At 34.5% G+C, this 11,748-nt stretch overlaps 1 long non-coding RNA gene across 1 annotated transcript; it reads left to right on the forward strand.

Moving 5' to 3' along the window:
• The first annotated feature begins 10,160 nt into the window (after positions 1-10,160).
• Positions 10,161-11,157, forward strand: LOC146945703 (uncharacterized). The gene is made up of 3 exons (XR_015028197.1): positions 10,161-10,233; positions 10,347-10,401; positions 11,093-11,157. It is a non-coding gene; the product is annotated as an uncharacterized LOC146945703 (long non-coding RNA).
• The last annotated feature ends 591 nt before the right edge of the window (positions 11,158-11,748 follow it).

Raw genomic sequence — 11,748 nt, forward strand, 5'->3', positions numbered from 1 at the left:
AATAATTGCCAAGGCAGCGAAATAGTCTTTGGAATTATTGAGACATGTGTAGTTTCAATCCTTATAAGCTTCTTCTAGTAATCAAGTCAGCGAAATAGGCTTGGTTACTAGGGGTAAACTCTCACCGGACTTTTATCGGAAAGGTGAGGGGCTAAAGGGAAACCGGTCTTTAGAAATTAAGGTGTAAAACATGAAATTAGAAGTTAAAGTCTTGGCTAGTGAAGGACTTGTTGTTATGACGAACCAATGATCCCAAGGCTCTTTTATTTTATTATTGTTATTTTCTTATACATAAAAATCCAAACTTTATTTTCAAAACTCTCACCTAATCGTTATTTAAAGTTAATTAAATTCATAACTCCCTAGCGGAACGATACTCTCTTACTACTATTACTTCGATAGACCGTGCACTTGCGGTTTGGCTCTATCAAGTTTTTGGCGCCGTTGTCGGGGAGTTGTTGTAATTTGATTAACTTTTTAATAGTGATTAGACAAAATATATATATATATATATATATATATTATTTCCTTTTTCTTTTCCCTTTCTCTCTCTCTCTCTCTCTCTCTCTCTCTCTCTCTCTCTTTCTCTAAGGATTATGAAATATTTGGTCATACTGGTGTTGAATGTCAACTAGGTAGTGTTGTTAGAAGTCCTGAGCAAGTAAACTATGCTCAATTTAATCAAGGGATTAGGAATAGTCAATTTTTTTTTCAAACCCCTCAATTTTTTTTTTGGACAACAAACAACACCACCTGTTTTTGCTAACAACCAAGGAGTCCCTCAAAAATCCGACTTGGAACTTTTGATAGAAAATTTTGAATTAGATAACATTAGGCATAACCAAGAGTTTAAAGTCAAAGCTGGAATTTTGAATGACTCTCTCAATAGGCTTTCCACAAAAGTGGATTCTCTTTCTACTCACAACAAAATGCTTGAGACTCAAATCCCTCAAGTAGCCTAACAAGTAACCTCTTCCCCACAACCCTCCGGAGTCTTTCCGAGTCAAACTGAAACCAACCCCAAAAGCCCGATAAATGCTATTACACCTAGGGATGGTAAGCAATTAGAAGACCCTGTTGTGGAAACCAAGAAAATTGAGGTTGAGGTAGAGAGTGAAAACCCACAAAGTGAGAAAGTTGTAGTAGAAAGTGGTAAGCCTCACATAACACCACCATATGAGCAAAAAATTTATTTCCCACAAGGGTTTGATGAGTCCAAGTTAGATGAGCAGTTTAGGAAATTTATTGCAATCATTCAAAGCAAATTGTCATCTAAACTTAAGGATCCAGAGAGTTTTTCCATACCATATGTCATAGGATCCAAGACTATAGAAAGAGCAACATGTGATTTGGGGGAGAATATTAGTTTGATGCCATTGTCCCTTAGTGAGAGATTAGGTATCGGATAGAGAAACCTTTTGATCGTCAAGCTAATGACTTTAAACGAGCGCTTCGTGGGAGGCAACCCACGCATTTAATTGCTTTTGTTTTGTTTATTCTTAGTTGTTTTAAGTGTTTTGTAGGTAATTGTCCGAGTATGATTCAAGAAAAGTAAAAAAAAAAATTGAAGTCCCCATGTCCAGAAAGCTGGCACGGCCCGTGCTAAGGTTGGCACGGTCGTGCCAACCTAAAACCACCCAAAACCAAAAAAATGGCAGAATGTTGGCACTGTCAGTGCCAATGTTGGCACTGCCCGTGCCAAGCTTCTGCACCACATACCCTCAAAAATTTTCTTCTCCTTCCCCATTCACTCATTTCTTTCTAAAAACTCCATTAACCCCCAACCTCCAAACCTCCATAACTCCACCAAATCCAACAAATTCTTAACCAAATTATCCCAATTCATCATTCCAAACTTAACAACCAATCAAAACCAACCTTCATCCAACCAAACACCAAATTCATACACCATTAAACCCTAACCCAATTTCTTCACCAATCTTCATCATCAAACTCATAAACCTTACTCAAGCATCAACCCCAACCCTAAACCAATCCTTTCCACCACAAATCTTCCAAAACCCTAACCTTCAACCAAACCACACAAAGTCAACCCAATGTCAAGGTCTAATGGCTTCAAGAAGAAGTGGTAAGGAACCAGCAATGTCTCAAGGAGGACCTCCCTCAAAGAAGCAAGCACAAGTCAAGAATCATGGGATCAAGTTTAAGGACAACTCACAAAGGGATAGGTATAAAATTCTAATCTCTAAACCCTTGCATCCTTCTCGATATTCTGATTCTCATACTTTGAATATGCTAGAGCTTAGAGATGATGTCTATAGGTTGATAGGAGGGCTAGGCTGGACTAATATGTTAGAACCTATGACGGGTTATGAGAATTTCACCTATGAATTTTTGAGTTCCATTGTTTTTACTAAAGATAGGTTGAATTATGATAACCCTAACCATAGAGTCACCTTTAGGCTAATGAATATTGATTATGATATGTCTCTACAGCACTTTTGTGATGCCTTAGGTTTTGCAAACGAGGGGTATATCCATGTTTCTTGGGATCCTAGCCTTAAGCCGGTTAACTATCAACCCGCTGTCTTTTGGGAACGTATCACCGGCCTTAGCTCCTTTGTCACTAGAGCCAATAAATCTAGCAACATTCACAACCCCGTACTTAGGTACCTTCAAAGGGTAATGGCTTGCACTATTTGGGGTAGAACCGAGCTAGGAAACACTACAACCGATGAGCTCTTCATGTTGTGGGCAATGCTCTACAACCACCCCGTCAACACTTGTTTCTTTTTGATTGATTACCTAGACTTCGTAGGTACTAGACCAACCGATAAAGGAGACATAGTGGTGGGTAGCATCATTACTTACATAGTTAGGTGTTTCAGAGTGGGTGAGGATGAAGGGATAAAACCAATTGAGGGAAACAATAGGCTAAACATAGACACCCTCATTGCTATGAATTTCATAAAACATCGTCCACCCCTCCATTACCAACTCAAGCTAAATATGCCAATCACGTTTTTACTTCCTAACCCATCTCGGACTACCATCGAGGTGGAAGAAAATTTGTTGTATGTTGATGATGTGCAGGTTCTTGAGGAGCAAGATGTTGATGAAGGAGAAGGTGCTAACTTGCACCATGATGTGGGAGGAAGTGCTAACTTGCACCAAGAGGAGCACCATGGCCATGACACCGATAATCTAAATGAAGATCAAAGATGGGCATGGATACACAATGAAGTTGAAAGGATGGGCACCGAGCAACAAAGGCAAGGTGTTGAAATCTCCGGACTTAGAAATGAGTCCAAAGAGGCAACCGCATCAATGAAGAAAATAATGAAATGCTCCGTAGGATGATGCAACACCTTCATCTCCAAGGTCCTCCTTATGGACCTCAATGAACAATTGTGAGCTTTCTTCTTCCTCTCTTCCCTTCTCCTACTCTTTCTTCTACTCCTTCTTCCCTTATCTTGTCTTCTACTTCTTCTTCTCTTCTTTTAATTTTCTTTTCTTTTGAATCATTGAGGACAATGCTTCCCCTAAGTGTGTGTGTGTGTGTGGGGGGGGGGGGGGGGGGGGGGGGGGGGGCTAATAAAGTGTCTAGAGTCGTAATGTTCCAAACTCCCATGGACTTTATTCTTTTGTTTTGTTTTTATAGCGAAAGGCATGATTAGTAGCTTGTTTTTAATGTAAAATATGGCATAAATTTTTTTGTTTTGTCTCTTCTTTAAAGGTTGTTTCTTGTACATGAAAGTGGTTTCTTGTGTTTTTTGTGTTCTTGCTATACCCACATCTTGTTTTATTGTGAAAGATCTCCAATGAGAAAAGCACCCAGTTGCAATCTTTAAGCAAGTGTATGAGTAGGTATTTTAAGGAGCACGTTCTATCTTTCGTGTTAACTTAGACCATTAAAAGTCTTTAGAGTAAAAGTAGTATAAGTTTTTGTGGGAAAATAATCAATTGTGCTTTATTGGTATATTCTCTTATTTGTTAAAGTTAAATGGGGCGGGAGAATGGCACCAACATGTGGGGGAAAGGACAATCCCTAACTTCCTAATTGTGGTGGTGACTCCCTAATTTGAACTTAAGTTCCAAATCCCTCAAATGAGGAAAATAAATTCATCAATGTTAAGGGGAAAGGACAATTACATCCAAAAAGACTTCCTACGCGGAGATGAAATAAAAATTTTGCAGCACTGCTTAGGGTGATTTTGAATCTAGGGGGAAAAGACAATTACATCCAAAAAGACTTCCTATGAGGATAGATAGCCCCTAAGCACTTGCAGCCCCTTTGTGCTTAAATTGTTAATTTAATTTAATTTTAACTAAATTCCCATCACTCTTATATGAAATGAAGAAAAGACTTTTCTTGGTTACTTTAGCATTAAGGATGGAACCTGTTCCTCATAATATCTGTCTTATACAAGAGCAAGAAAAGGGTTGGACTGCACACACACACTCACATAAGACATGTTGTTGGGTTGAATAGGTTCACAAGAAATGCTTGAGGTCGTGATTAGTGTACTTGAAACAAAACCTTAGGAGAGGCATGAGTATTTCAATTGTGTTGCCATGTTTAATCTTTCTTGTTGCTACTATGTCTATTGCCTTTTGCTTGAGGACAAGCAAAGATTCAAGTGTGGGGGAGTTTGATGAGTCTATATTAAGTCTATTTTTATGCATTATTTAGTTAAGTTTTATTTAAGATTTGATTTTATTTTATTGCAATTTTATTTCCTTTTTGAATCTTTTTACTACAATTGCATATTTTATATTTCAGGAACGAATATATGATGGAAGGTGTCTTGGAGCAAAGGAAAGGAGTCTGGAGCAAATTCGGAACAAAAATACGAAGATACGGAGACAAAAATATGTCTCCCACAAGTCAGAAGCTTGGCACGGCCCGTGCCAACATGTGGCACGGCCGTGCCACCCTCCAGATGCCCTTTTGCTGCTTTTCTTCAAGCCCAAGTTACTCTGCTTTAGTTTTACCGAATAGCCCTTGTAGTTGCTTAGATTTTAAGTCAATTGTAAAGCTATAAATAAAGTAGCTCTCCATCATAAACATTCATCTTTTGTTCTTGGAATAAAAGTTCACTTTTACTTTATTTTATATTCTTCTTCTCCTTCTTCTCTATGTCTACAATGAACGTTAGTGAGTATACTTCTTCTTGTCTTGGGATTGTTGGATAAGTCTAATGACATAATCCTAATCGAACCAAGCTTTAACCCTAATTTCATGTAACCGTAATTTCTAATTTAGATTCACCGTTTTAACATGAATTAACCATTATCAAACTGTAGAAGCGAAAGTGGAGGGTTTGATAATTGTTAATCCATCATCCCAAATATCAATTCATAAAGCGAAGGTGGAGCTTTGATATTGGAACAAGTGAATCTAGACAATAATTGCAAAGGCAGCGAAATAGTCTTTGGAATTATTGAGACATGTGTAGTTTCAATCCTTATAAGCTTCTTCTAGTAATCAAGTCAGCGAAATAGGCTTGGTTACTAGGGGTAAACTCTCACCGGACTTTTATCGGAAAGGTGGGGGGCTAAAGGGAAACCGGTCTTTAGAAATTAAGGTGTAAAACATGAAATTAGAAGTTAAAGTCTTGGCTAGTGAAGGACTTGTTGTTATGACGAACCAATGATCCAAAGGCTCTTTTATTTTATTATCGTTATTTTCTTATACATAAAAATCCAAACTTTATTTTCAAAACTCTCACCTAATCGTTATTTAAAATTAATTAAATTCATAACTCCCTAGCGGAACGATACCCTCTTACTACTATTACTTCGATAGACCGTGCACTTGCGGTTTGGCTCTATCGAGTTTTTGGCGCCGTTGTCGGGGAGTTGTTGTAATTTGATTAACTTTTTAATAGTGATTAGACAAAATATATATATATATATATATATATATATATATATATATATATATATATATAACTTCCTTTTTCTTTTCCCTTTTCCCCTATGTTACATCAAGCTAGTGAACCACCACACTTGTTTACAATATTTATAAATTTTTGAAACTATTTAATATATATTTTACAAATATTTGACACAAAAAAAAAAACTCAAGATTCGCCACTGACTGTTACACATTTGGGCTATCAAAGGGAAAAAAACGATATAGCCATAATGCAGGCATGCTTAAAATACAGAAGCTAATAAAAATTAAGTGATAACTCCCTTACATAAAAGGGGATTAAGCAACCACATGTGATAATTAAAAGAAAAATTAGAATTATTTACATTCAACTACCATAAGGATCGGAGCTTAATTTTATTGTCTATAAGCTGGATGATTGAATTCCCTCTTTGTTGAAAAACTCTAGCATTTATGTCACGCCAAATAATCCAAACAGAAGAAAGCCAAATTAAATAAAAAGCAGAGCAAATGTTTTTTGAGAAGTCATCCAACAATCGAAAAAGAAGAAAGTGATCCTTTACTCAAGCTGGTTTGTTCAAAACAGTCACAGATAAAAAAAGACAAGGACCATTATGTTTGTTAAGAGAGATAAAGTGGTTTACCGTGAATAAAGTGATAAATAATATTTTAGAATGGAGGAGATTTGAAACAAGAAGGAAAAAAATTGAAAAATAACAATTTTTCATCTAAAAAATAAAGCTTTGTTTCTACTCTCATACAAGTGAGAGCTTTGTTTATAAGTTCCTAAGAATGAGAGCTTCATTTCCCTTCAGGTGACATTTAGGGTGGGTAGGGGGAAGATTTTCCCACCATAGGAAAGTTGATTTTAACGGTTAGATTACAGAGGAACAATGATTTTATTATGGTCCGCCTACATTATATTTTTTTCCTTTCTATTTCTCTTTCAATGTATCATGGCCCGCCACCGTCTCTTCCTCTCCCCATAGCTCCCTCTGATCCCCAAATTAAATCCCAAACATCCGCACCTCATTTTCTCAATTTATGGTTGTGTTTCAATTCCACACCTTCCCACTAAGAGTTTGAGCATTAAAATTAGACATTTATTGAAACAATTCATAGGAGAAATTCAATGTCAAAAGCAATTAGCAACAATGGAAGGTATATTAGAACAGATTTGCAAAGTCTCAGACAAGAGTTTTCATTTGGGTTTCTCGTTAAATCCCTTAAAAACGATGCTCGCAAGTTCAAAGCACCAGGATTTGTGCTTGTCCTTCAAAGTTCATCTCTTGCAATTATCTAGATCCTTGATTTTCCAGAAAATGCAGTTTAAATTGAAATAGAATCTGAAATTTGTAAATAATGGCTAAATGTAAATCATTTGCATTTGTTTTTCTTTTTTTATGTTTGATTGAATCTATGAACACAGTGGGATTTGTTGTGAAAAACTTGATGTGGTTATGTTATTTTTAACAAAGATTAAGAATTTAAGCTGAAATGAGAACATGTGAATTATAAGAGAGTTTTGTTTCTGCAAAATGGGGAAAAGTAGAGGTGCAGAGTGTGATTGTGAGGAACTTGGAGGTGGTGGTGGAGTGGGCATGGAGGAGAGAGAAGGATGATGAAAGATAGTGTAAAAATAATCCTATGTTTGACAGAGTATAATAAGAGTGTGTACTTCATTTGATTTAATCGTTAAATATAACTTTCCTATGGTGGGGAATTCTTTCCCTCACCCACCCTAAATGCCACCTCCCCTCAATCTCCTATACGTTAGTCTTCTACAACAGGATATGAATAAAAAGCTTATTAGCGAGGAGAAATATTAGGGATTGCTGCATTTTATAAGGAATTTGTTAGTTTAAATTGATGTGCTGCATTCTAGATGGAATTTGTTAGGTTAAATTGCTGCTAATCTAATGCAGAATTTTAGAGGGAAATTATTAGGTTAAGTTGTTGCAGACCTAATAAAATTAATAAATAAGGATAAATAAGGATAAAAAAAGGCATGAAATTGGTGGGCATGAAATTGGTGCGATGCATTTTTTTAGATGGAATTTGTTATGTTAAATAATTGCAAACCTAAAAGTGTAGAAAATATTTGATTAAAAAAAAAAAAGGAGGATAGGAATGAAATTTGTTAGGTTAAAAAATAAGGATTCGGTTGGCCAAAATTATAGCAAACTTGATAAAAAAAATTCGGCTGGCATTAAGTAAGATGATCAATGGCTAAAATTGAATGGCGCCTAAATGTGCAAGATCCAATGGCTCAGAAAAGTGGAGGGAAAAATGGGGGGAAAATATTAGGGCAACAATAGCTTGAGGGGTTAAGCTTTAGTAAGTTAGGGTAGAAAATATTTGCTTCATAAAAAAAAGGCAAGAGGATAGGAATAAAATTGGTGCGATTCATTTTTTTTAGATGAAATTTGTTATGTTAAATAATTGCAAACTTAAAAGTGTAGAAAATATTTGATTAAAAAAAAAGGAGGATAGGAATAAAATTTGTTAGGTTAAAAAATAAGGATTCGGCTGGCCAAAATTATAGCAAACTTGATAACAAAATTCGGCTGACATTAAGTAAGATGATCAATGGCTAAATTGAATGGCGCCTAAATGTGCAAGATCCAATGGCTCAAAAAAGTGGAGGGAAAAATGTGGGGAAAATATTAGGGCAACAATAGCTTGAGGGGTTAAGCTTTAGTAAGTTAGGGTAGAAAATATTTGCTTCATAAAAAAAAAGGCAAGAGGATAGGAATAAAATTGGTGCGATGCATTTTTTTAGATGGAATTTGTTATGTTAGATAATTACAAACCTAAAAGTGTAGAAAATATTTGATTCAAAAAAAATAAAAAGGAGGATATGAATGAAATTTGTTAGGTTAAAAAATAAGGATTCGGCTGGCCAAAATTTTAGCAAACTTGATAACAAAATTCGGCTGGCATTAAGTAAGATTATCAATGGCTAAAATTGAATGACGCCTAAATGTGCAAGATCCAATGGCTCAGAAAAGTGGAGGGAAAAATGGGGGGAAAATATTATGGCAACAATAGCTTGAGGGGTTAAGCTTTAGTAATTAAGATTTTCTACACTTTTAGGTTTGCAATTATTTAACATAACAAATTCCATCTAAAAAAATGCACCGCACCAATTTTATTCCTATCCTCCTGCCTTTTTTTTTATGAAGCAAATATTTTCTACCCTAATCTATTTATTTATCTATAAAAGTTAACCCGAAAGCTTATTTTAGCTCTAATTTTAACCTAAACCCTATTGCTGAAATTTACTGTTTTAACCCTAAAGCTTAATTCCGATTTGTTTAACCCTAATTTTTTGCAAGCCAAAAATCGTATTGTTCCTAATCGTTTCCTACTAAACAGATAAACATAAAAAAAAATCACTCTTATTAACAAATTGTTCCTATCCACTCCTATTAACAAAATATTATTAACAATAAAAACAACAAATCTGTTGCATATCCACTCTTATCTGTCGCTACAGTCCTTCTTAACAAATTCCACTCTCATTTATCTGTTGCATATCCACTCCTATTTTTTTGACAATACAGATCGCTCCAACCTTTATTAACAAAATTAACAAAATTTTCTTGCATTAATTTCGGTCATTCCTGCCAACTACCCACTGATCCATTAAACAATTAATGTGGCCTTCCATATCTCTCCATGCAACAAGTGAATTTGTATTCCACGAGAAGTCTCTCCAACTCCCCAATTCATTGTGTACACATGTCACCATGATTCATATTCATTTTGTCTATGAGTCCGGTATAAATAGTGGCGTGCACATACCTTTGTGGTACAGTTAATCTTAATAGATTTCCATACAATTTCTGTTCTAATCAATCTAATCATGTTTCATTGAATATATTTGGTTCTAATCAGTTGCTTGGTGTTTTTTTGTGCAGCTCCTTTGAATCTAAATCCAGTCACTGATTTTGACAAAATTGTGAATGAATTACGACTTCAATACAAAAGGATTTGCATTCAGTTTCATGTTAGGGATGTAAGAATGCAACAGTGTCGTTTTTTTTCCTGTGCTGGACTTGAATCAATGTGGTAACAATTTGTTATTCTCTTTTTATGCAGGGCGCTAGAAGGCCTACTCAAGGAGCAGCAAGGATGATCTTTAATTTCCTGATTTCTATATCACTTAGTTTCTTAAGGTTGTACCAGCGCCGTTCCTCCTGTTTACCTCGCCGTCGTCTTGAATATTTTGTCGTTGAGGTAATTTTCTCTCATCATTTTTATTCATGTGCAACTCCTTTTCTTTTGAGGATAGTTGGTTTATCTTCAATTGTTGACCTTTTTCTTAATGTGTATCTGAATGGCTAAAATGGATTATTGATTCGTTCGAGGTACAAATTGTTTTCTTAATTTGCTTTGGAATAGTGAGTTTTACGACTGTTCTTCATCGACAACATGGTTTGGGCTACAATTACATTGATGTTGTCCCTCCTCACTATTGCAGATTCAAGTGTGTATTGTCTTTAATATTCATCCAAATTCCCTCCTCTACAAATTATGTAAGTTGAATCATCTTTCATTTTCATTTTTTATTTTGTTTTATGGGTTTGATTAGAAACAGTTTAATAATCTTTTTGGGGATTTTTACCAAAAAAATTCTTCAACAATGATTGATAAGGAGGATAATACTTCATAGCCTTTTGATGCAGAGACAAAAAGTTGGGTATATTGTGTTATTTGAAGCCATTTGAACTATATAAAATTATAAATAGGATTTCACCTTTAATTTATCCCATCAACCTATAAATAGAGTGATCACTCATGACTCTGACATTGAGAAGGGCATATATAACTCCATTTTGCTTATTTGTTTTAGTCCTTTTTATTGTTGAAATAATATTAGCTTTAGTCCTTGATATCTAAGTTCTTTGTATATTCCACAACATTTTTTCCCCAATATAATGGAATTGGGGAGCCAAAAAACTATATGTAATAGCATTAATCCTCATTTGAATATATGAATCTTTTTTTTTTTTTTTGCAAAAAAAGCTTAAGTGTGTTTTATTGGATGAATATGAATCTTTTGTTGTTTTTTTTATGCATAAACTTTTGATCATAAAGATAAAATAGGGTGTTGAATAAGTGTTAGGGAATATGAGATGTGTACATGTATCATTGTGTTGTTGTTTCTTACAAGTTAAAGCTGTTTCTTTTTTACTGGTATTAATTTTTTTTCTTTCACATTGACAGATTCATATTGTAGCATTTCAGAAAGAGAATGTAACCAAAAAGCTTTTCAGAAAGAGAAAAGAAATAAGATACTCATAGCATGATTCTCAATGGAAGAAAGATAGTAGCAATGACCAAAAAATAGAAAGTTTAAGCCACTCCGTATTATTATTGTTGATATTCTGAAATGGAAAATTCTATTGTTTAATGGTAAAAAATGGGAAATTCTTTGTATATATCTCTAAACTTAATGCATATATTTAAACTTATATATAAATAATTATTCTTCTGGATTATATAATTGACTTTAAGCCTCAATGTGGAATCTCTAACAATCGGTTTAGTCATTATCCAAAAAAGTACATGGGTACCATACCACCTATAAATGGTTGTTTAAAGGGATCCTATTGTAAACTGAAAAAAGGACATCACCAATTTTACTTCAAATTTTAGTTAATATCAGTAAAATATGTGGTTTTTTTATAGTTAACGGGTCTTAATTATTAGTTATAGTTCTACTTATTTTGATTTTCGAGATCATGCTAACATGTCTGTTAATTTTCCTTTTAAAAAAAATATTTTCCTAACTTTTGTTATCAAAAAGCAAACAAATAAGCTTAATAAATTACTCCCTTCGGTCACATTTATAAGCAAAAAATCACTTTTTAGATTCATTC

Source organism: Medicago sativa, chromosome 2 (genome assembly GCF_051527215.1).
Source record: "Medicago sativa cultivar Bolivia chromosome 2, Bolivia_mono, whole genome shotgun sequence".
Taxonomy (NCBI): Eukaryota; Viridiplantae; Streptophyta; class Magnoliopsida; order Fabales; family Fabaceae; genus Medicago; species Medicago sativa.